General features: G+C 38.0%; 1 pseudogene; it reads left to right on the top strand.

Moving 5' to 3' along the window:
• The first annotated feature begins 6,545 nt into the window (after positions 1–6,545).
• LOC146560053 (odorant receptor 131-2 pseudogene) lies at positions 6,546–7,471 on the top strand (annotated as a pseudogene).
• Positions 7,472–8,572: the final 1,101 nt, after the last annotated feature.

Here is an 8,572-nt window from a genome sequence, read left to right as displayed (position 1 = left end):
TTAACAATTTTGCTCCAGCATCTTTTTTACAATTTCCGAATAACATAAATGTTGTTATTTTTTTTTCAAATTTAGTTATAACTTGTTTCTGCCAAACCATGTTTGCAGTTTAATCATTTCTTTTGTGACAATTTCCAAAAGCTGCTGTGAATTCTCTCCAGCACAAAAATATTTGTATCATCTGCAAATAAAATAAACTGTGATATATCAGATGTTTTACATAGATCATTGATGTACAGGATAAACAGCTTTGGTCCCAATACTGACCCCTGTGGAATTCCACAAACAATGTACAGATATTCACCAATCTTCACAAATTGTTGCCTGTCTCTCAAATACCTCCTTACCCACTCTAGCACCACTCCTCTAATGCCACAGTACTCCAGTTTATCAAGTAATATTTCATGATTAATTGTGTCAACAGCTTTATTTAGGTCAATGAAAACACCAACTGTGCATTGTCTTTGATCTATATTGTTGGTGATATTTTCAATTACCTCCATTAATGCCATGGATGTTGATCTATTTGGTCTGAAACCACAGTGACTGTCCATTATTATTTTATGTTTATCTATAAATTTGTCAAGTCTATTAATGAAAACCTTTTCCACTATTTTTGAAAATTGTGAAAGTAGAGAAATAGGCCTGTAATTTGTGAATTGGTGTCTATCTCCATTTTTAAACTTTAGCTGGTTTCATTTGTGTTGGGAATGCACCAGTTTGTAGAGACAAATTGCAAATGTATGTTAAGGGTTTGGAGATGCCATCAACTTTCTTAACAATTCCATATAAATGTCATCAAAGTCAGTAGATTTTTTTGTTCTTGATTTCCCAACAATATCAATGATTTCCTTTTCTTCTACCACCATTAAAAACATTGAATGAGGATTACGTTCAATAGGTTTAGTTTCTTTCTCTGCAGAATTTCTTATATCATGAATTGTATCAGCCAAATCTGGTCCAACACTTACAAAGAATTTATTGAACTCATTAACCACATCACTCATGTTACTAATATTTCTATCATTATTAATGAAATACAAATGATAATTTAACTGCCTGGAACCATTTTTAATGATGGCATTCAATGTTTCCCAAATCCCTTCAATGTTATTTTTATTCATATTTAATAATTTCTCATAATATTCCTTTTTACATCACCTCAAAATGTAGCTTCACTACTTCTACTCTTTATAAATTCTCTATATAAGGTATTTTTCTTTTTACATGCATTTTGTAATCCTTTTGTGATCCATGGGCACGCTGCATATTTTTGTTTTTTGCTATATTTCTTTACTGGGCAGCGGCTATCATATAACAGTTTAAATGTTCCTAAAAAGTCTCATAAGCTTTATCAATATTTTTTTCCTTATACAACATCTCCCATTCTTGCTTTAGTAAATCACCTTTAAATGCATTTATGGACTCCTCTGTTCTCACTTGTTTGTATTTTATTGTATTTTCCTGTTTGACCTTCCTGTAATTGCTGTCATACGCTACAAAAACAGGTAGATGATCACTAGTGTCATTATTTAGAAGACCACTTATAGATCTGTTTTCTATTTCATTGGTGAATATATTGTCTATTCAGGTTGCCGACTGTCCTGGGTTTAGTGATCACTGGACAGAGTCCCATGCTATACATAATAAACTCATCTGTCATACTATGTTTGTTTGGATTTAATAGGTCTATGTTGAAATCCCCACAAATGAACATAACTTTTTGATTTGTCCTATTATATCTTTTATCTACCCACTCCTTAAATATTTCAATATTAGAACCTGGTGTTCTATATATACAACTTACAATGACATTTTTATTTTTTTCCATACGAATTTCTATTGTTACACACATGTTGTCCACCACCACCGTCATTTTTTCCACCACCCTGTATTTAAAATTTTTGTCCACAAACAAAGCCACACCCCCACCGTTCTTATTCTTTCTGTTCATAAAATTTAGTTAATATCCGTCTATTTTAAAGTCCACTTTTTTATCCGTATTAATCCACGTCTCAGATACTGCAATCACACTGAATGGATGTGCAAATTTGCATAAATATTCTCTTATGTTGTGAAAGTTGGCATATAAACTTCGACTATTAAAGTGGATTGTGGAAATTTTGCAGTCAGCCTTGGCAGTTTTATTGAATTGTTCTTCAGTATAATAACAGCAGGTGTCACTGATGTTAAAAAAGTTCAATTCTGGATCAATGTCCTGCTCTGTGAAGTGTGTATTGTATTCCGTGTTTTGTGGTGAATTTAACTCCAGATAGACCCTGTGCACAAGAAAATGCTAACTTCCTGGTTTGAGACCGGATGTGGGGTTGTACATTTCTGGTAGCTTTACTTTGCGGTCAATCGCTACTGCGAAGATATACTCCAAAATCATGTCCAAAACTCGAAAACGGAAAGATCACATTAAGTTACAAAGAGGAGAAGGTGGTAACACTCACCACTGTTGTGTCATAAAAAATCGAATGATCAATTTTGACGTTTAAAGAGTTTAGATCGATCAGTTGTTTACATCACTCAACACAAGCAGAACTGCATTACAGAATCAGAAGACACATCGTCCACATTCAGAAGCACATCTCTGTATAGTGACAGTTATTATGACTTAAACAGGCAAATGTTCAGCATTCAACTTACAGGTGAAGAATAGTCAACCCAGATGTTTCCCCCGTTAGCAGGTGAGGAGGAGGAGCAAGTAAACAGGGCCGTAGGACTCAAGTCGCAGGGAGTGTGGATAAGGTGGAAGAGCACCTTGCACTAAGTCACCTGGTCAAACATCATGCAGGCAGACTTCCACCATGTCCGATTCCTCGTGCAGGCAGTATACCCTACCAAGCCCAGTACACCTCCATGTGTCGTGGAAAAGCTAGATATCGGCCTGTCCCCTGTGCTCTGGAAGGGGCACCCTAGAACATATCCTCAGCAGCTGCCCAAAGGCCCTGGCCAATGGTCGTTATTGTTGGCGTCACAACCAGGTGCTCAGAGTAATTGCTGAGAAGACTGCCCCAGCAATGAGCACCAGCAAGCGCCATCATGCTCCGAAGAAGAGACTTCTTTTCATTAAGGCTCAAGAGAAACCCCAGGTGTGGCCACGGTTAACAACCAGCCTGCTCAACTTGATTGGCAGCTACAGGCTGAGCGGAGTAAACAGCTAAAGTTCCCACCAGCACATCAGGGGCCTGTTCTTCGTACCTCGCTAAGTAAGTTAGCTGGATTTGATTGTTGACGATTTCGCGTGATCTTGGATCGTTCGGTTCCCCGAAGCTCATCCGGGACTTGCTGCCATAGCAACAGAGCCATAAGCGTAAACCTGCTCGGGAGCAGGTTTACTTTATGTAAACAGGATTAGATCGCGGCCACGCAGGTATGTCCGCTTCATTTATACGAAAGCAACAGCGATATTCCACCACTGTTTCACCATAAATAAATAACATCAATGTAACTAAAGATAATGCAGCACTTGATCCATTTATTGATTTCACACAGATACATACAGGTCATTTCCTAAAAAAGGGAAATGTACTATTAACATTCTATTACATGTATGTGATTATTACAGATGTAATTCATATTTCAGAGTAGTAATTGCAAATTACTTTGTGCAATCAAGATGGGAGACCACGGCTATAAAAGCGAAGGTGGATTTGGGAAGCCTGTCGCAGCCATGTCCTGTCCGTTTACGCGAGCAACCCATTGCGAAAGGTGCAAGATTGATAAGGAGAGTCCTCAGAATTCAGCGTATATTGCGGGACAGACAGGATCCCTCAGCTCAGCGCAACAGTGTGCTCATTGAGAGATATCGATATTCCCGTGAGGGTATTATTCACTTAACCAACTTGTTGACGAGGGGGTGCAGGACCACCACCTGTCTTTTTTTGCTCTGCCCTTTTCTTGGTTGCTGTTATGAACCAACAAACAGAGTATTCCAGGGTCTCATTCCAAGAGACTAAAAGCAATATAAGTGATAAATATTACCATTCTGTAGAATATTCTTATTTCACTTTTACTTGTTCCCATGTTCTAGTGGGTCCTGTTGTGGCTCTAATGTGAAAGGGGATATAATATAACATATTATAATGTAATATAATATTGGATAATATAGTGTGATATGATAAATCTACCCTACCGCCTACTGGTGTTGGCCAGAGGGGCCGATGGCGCAATATGGCAGCCTGGCTTCTGTCAGTCTGCCCCAGGGCAGCTGTGGCTACAACCGTAGCTGCTTCCACCAGTGTGTGAATGTGAGAGTGACTGAATAGTGGCATTGTAAAGCGCTTTGGGTGCCTTGAAAAGCGCTATATCAATCCACTCCATTATTATTGTCATTATTAAATTACTTATGAGTTTAATTTGTCAGCAACTTTCTGCCAGCCCTCTCTCCTTGCTTTTGCAGCCTTTGCAGTGTTCCCTTGCGTTTTAATTAAACTCTGAAACTCCTGAAATCCCTCACTCAAGAGTTCTTGCTCTGCTGCCGAAAAATACCGAGCGCGCTCCTTCGACATTTTCGCCGACCAATCAGAGGGTTGCCGATCAATGTTTCTACTATCGATGCGTAGCCCCTTTTACGACACCCAGTGATCTCACATTACTTCATCCAATCGTCAACAGCAGGTGTGTTCGGAGAACCGGATTAGCGAGCTCACGGTTAGCGCGATGATTTGGTCTTGGATGTGTCATTTGATCTTGGATGTAGTAAGCGACGTACGAAGAACGGGCCCCTGATCTGATCTGATCTGATCTGGAACTTACAGTGCCCAGGGAAGAGCATATCAATGAGACCAATCAGAGTGGACAGTATATCCTTGGTTTCTTAACATAAACCTCACTGTTACAGCTAGTGGCAGTGCGAAAGTGCCCCCCTTAGACTCACTTTTAATATAAATCCCATTGTTTTCCCCTGAGTTATTGGTTCTGTTATTAGTTAGCTACCATAAACTAATGCTGTAGAATGAAGGATGACACTTTAATGATGAATCCTCAGGTTTATTGGTAATAACCATTCAGTTTCACCGTAAGAGCTGGGAAAGTGTACATAAAAACAGCGTGTAAGTTAAAAGTCCATACTCTTACAACTGTAAACATTTAGAACAAATAACTTAACCAATGACTCTACGTGATATTGAAGTACACCGACTTCACAGATTCTTTATGATGGTAGCGATCAGGTGGAAACTTTTACTTATAAAGTCAGACATCTGTGTTTACACTTCACAATAAAATACAGATTCATCTGGAGCTAACTAGCCTGCTTCAACTACGTCTACTGAGGTCTAGGTCACAACCCGCCCATTGTACCACCCCCTTACACTGTCCTGTCCTGCCTCCGGTCTTCCTCATCTCAGCACTATAAATAAAATCACCCAAGTTTAAATCTAGCTCTCTAATCTTGCCTACAATGAAAATACAATGGCTTCCAAAAGTATTCGGCCCCCTTGAACTTTTCCACATTTTGTCACATTACAGCCACAAACATGAATCAATTTTATTGGAATTCCACGTGAAAGACCAACACAAAGTGGTGTACACGTGAGAAGTGGAACGAAAATCATACATGATTCCAAACATTTTTTACAAATAAATAACTGAAAAGTGAGGTGTGCGTAATTATTCAGCCTCCTGAGTCAATACTTTGTAGAACCACCTTTTGCTGCAATTACAGCTGCTAGTCTTCTAAAGTTCGAGGGGCCCGAATACTTTTGCAAGCCACTGTATTTCAAATATGAGGAAGTTTTCTACAGGCAAAGACATAGATGTGTTATGAGTTTGCAAGCCACTGTATATAAAATCATGAGTACATAATCAACATATCACACAAGCATCCCTTCCCACAATGACAAACTTAACAATTGCCGTTTCTGTCACTCAAAATATTTAAAGATGTACTTATTTACATCATAACCATACCTTTTTGCCTCTATCAAGGGGGCTGCTAATGACAAAATAAACTTCCACGTGCTCCGTTACAACACTCTCCTCCAAACTGCCCGATAACTGCACAGACAACAATTTTACAGGTAGTCGTGCCTTCAAAATAATACCTTCAAATCTCAAACAGGAGTCAGATAGTAGATGTAGATGAGCGCCAAAATAAGCAAATAAAATGCAAGCAAATAAAACTAAAATAATGGGATTTAGTCTCACTTGTTGCACTAATTACAGAATTGATTACCTTCACAGCAAACAACAACTTTTCAGTTCTTTCAGATCTGTTATGTTGACTTTACTGCAAAGTCTCCTGAGTATACCATCAATTACCTATTTAGAGGCATTGATCAGAGGAGATTGGGTACTAGAGCACGATGACAACACAGTAGAACGAAGTTTCATGTGTAATTGTTATTCTTAGTTGCTGTAAGCTTCAATTTCATGATGCACGGTCATTTTTCAGAAAACTGCAGGGAACGCAGCAGAAGACATTTGGCTCTGGATTTGATTCTCCACTGGATTTGATTTTGAGTTTTGACAATCTTACATTTATCAAACAAAACTTTAATGAACTCTTAGAAGTACTTCAAACAGGTTTGTTTGCTATGGCAGGTAACAACTCAGTGAATTATGGTTTTTTTCCACGACCAGTCAGCTACCGGGTCATTATTGTAGAGATCCTGGTAATAATTTTTCTTTGCATCAACATGTTGCTCATTGTGATCTTTGTTAAAAAGGAATCCTTTCACACATCTGCACGTTACATCTTGTTTTTTGTAACACTGCTGTCAGACAGTGTTTTGTTATTGGTGTCAGATATTTTGTTTATATTGACCCATTTTGAAATTACAATGCCAGTGTGGTTGTGTATAACTATCTCTGTTGTTGTACTTCTTTACTTCATTGTCACACCAGTTACTCTGACAGCAATGACTCTGGAGCGCTATGTGGCCATTTGTATGCCCCTGCGTCATGGACAGCTCTGCTCCACACGCAGCACTATGTACTGTATCCTGATCATTCATGGTGTCAGCTCTGGTCCTTGTATAATTATTCTGTCCATGTTTTTTGCCTCCGGCTCACTTAAGTTCTACAAGCAATCCATGATATGTAGTGGAGACACATTTTCTCTTTACAGATGGCAGGATCATGTTCGATCAGCTGTGTATCAATTGTATTTCTTGATTATGGGCATCACCATTGCATACTCATATGTTCAAATAATGAAAGTGGCCAAAGCTGCATCAGGAGAGAAAAAGAAGTTGACACAAAAAGGACTCAAAACAGTGATCCTTCATGCTTTCCAGTTGCTGCTCTGTCTCATTCAACTGTGGTGCCCATTCATAGAAATTGCAGTGCTTCAGATTGATTTCAGTTTAATTCTAAATGTCCGATATTTTAACTACATCATGTTTAACATTGCTCCAAGGTGCCTGAGTCCTCTGATCTATGGCCTCAGGGATGAAAATATTTTTCTTGTACTGAAAAATCTTATGCCTACTTCATCCTGTTCAAAATAAATGTAATTTGAATCACAATAGAAATATAAATGCTGTCATTTATATTTCATGTTAAAATGTATGGATGATTAAATTATTTGTAGTTTTCCAGTTTTCCAGTTTTTTTTCTGTATATGTTCTGTGTGGTTGCATTTTTTTTATTTAAAACAAACTGTGCTTTGTGTATTACGTCACTGTTTAGTGAATAAGTAAAGTCAAATTTTTATGTATATAGCACCTTTCTAGATAAAAGATGACAAGGTGCTTCACACAGGGAAGACAAAGTATAAATCAAAAACAGACAAAAGTTAACAAAATGCAATTTTTAAAAGATGTGTTTTTAGTTGTTGAGTCCACACATCTTAAGCTCAGTGGGAGTTCCACAGTCTGGGAGCCACATTTGCAAAAGCTCTGTCTCCCTTAGTTCTCAGCCTTGTATGCTGAATAACAAGTAGGCCCTGATCACATGACCTCAGGGGCCTGCAAGGGACATAGGGCTGTAGAAGTTCAATGATGTAGGCTGGAGCTCTAAAGGTCAGAACCAGAATCTTAAAATGGACTCTAAATTCCATGGGGAGCAAGTGCAGCTGTATTAGCAATGGTGTCACCTGAGAGTTCTTAGATGTTTTGGTCAGAAGCCTTGCTGCAGCGTTTTGGAAAATCTGCAAGCGCTCCAGGGACTTTTTGCTAAGAGATGTAAACAGCAATTTCAGGTGCAGTGAACAGTGAATTGTATGGGTGCAAATTACACAAAATCTTAAAATCAGAAAATACAATTAAAATAAATGTTGTGTTTATCGTATTTTTAAATAAGGGATTTGTTTATTGTACTTATCTACGATATTTGTCCAAGAGAATTTTTTTCCCCTAATATGAGATGCTTAACTTTTTCTCAGAATGAATTGTTGAGTTTTCTTAATGTTGGAGCTTGATCGGTTTAGCTTGATCTATTGTTATGAATTGGTGCAACATACATTTATTTTATCTGAAATATACAAATGATTTAGTATGTGTTACATGGCAGCCCTAAAGAATATCATTGTAACTCAGTATTATCTGATAGGGTAATAAATACAGATCCACAAATGATATATACATATACAACAAATACAACTTTTATCATTTTATTGCTG

Source organism: Mchenga conophoros, linkage group LG14 (genome assembly GCF_057382185.1).
Source record: "Mchenga conophoros isolate Kocher_MC1m ecotype Shallow Benthic linkage group LG14, M_conophoros_male_GT1.1, whole genome shotgun sequence".
In the NCBI taxonomy this organism is placed as follows: domain Eukaryota; kingdom Metazoa; phylum Chordata; class Actinopteri; order Cichliformes; family Cichlidae; genus Mchenga; species Mchenga conophoros.
The sequence above is the reverse complement of the archived record's forward strand: the minus strand, read 5'-3'. Positions and strand labels throughout refer to the sequence as shown.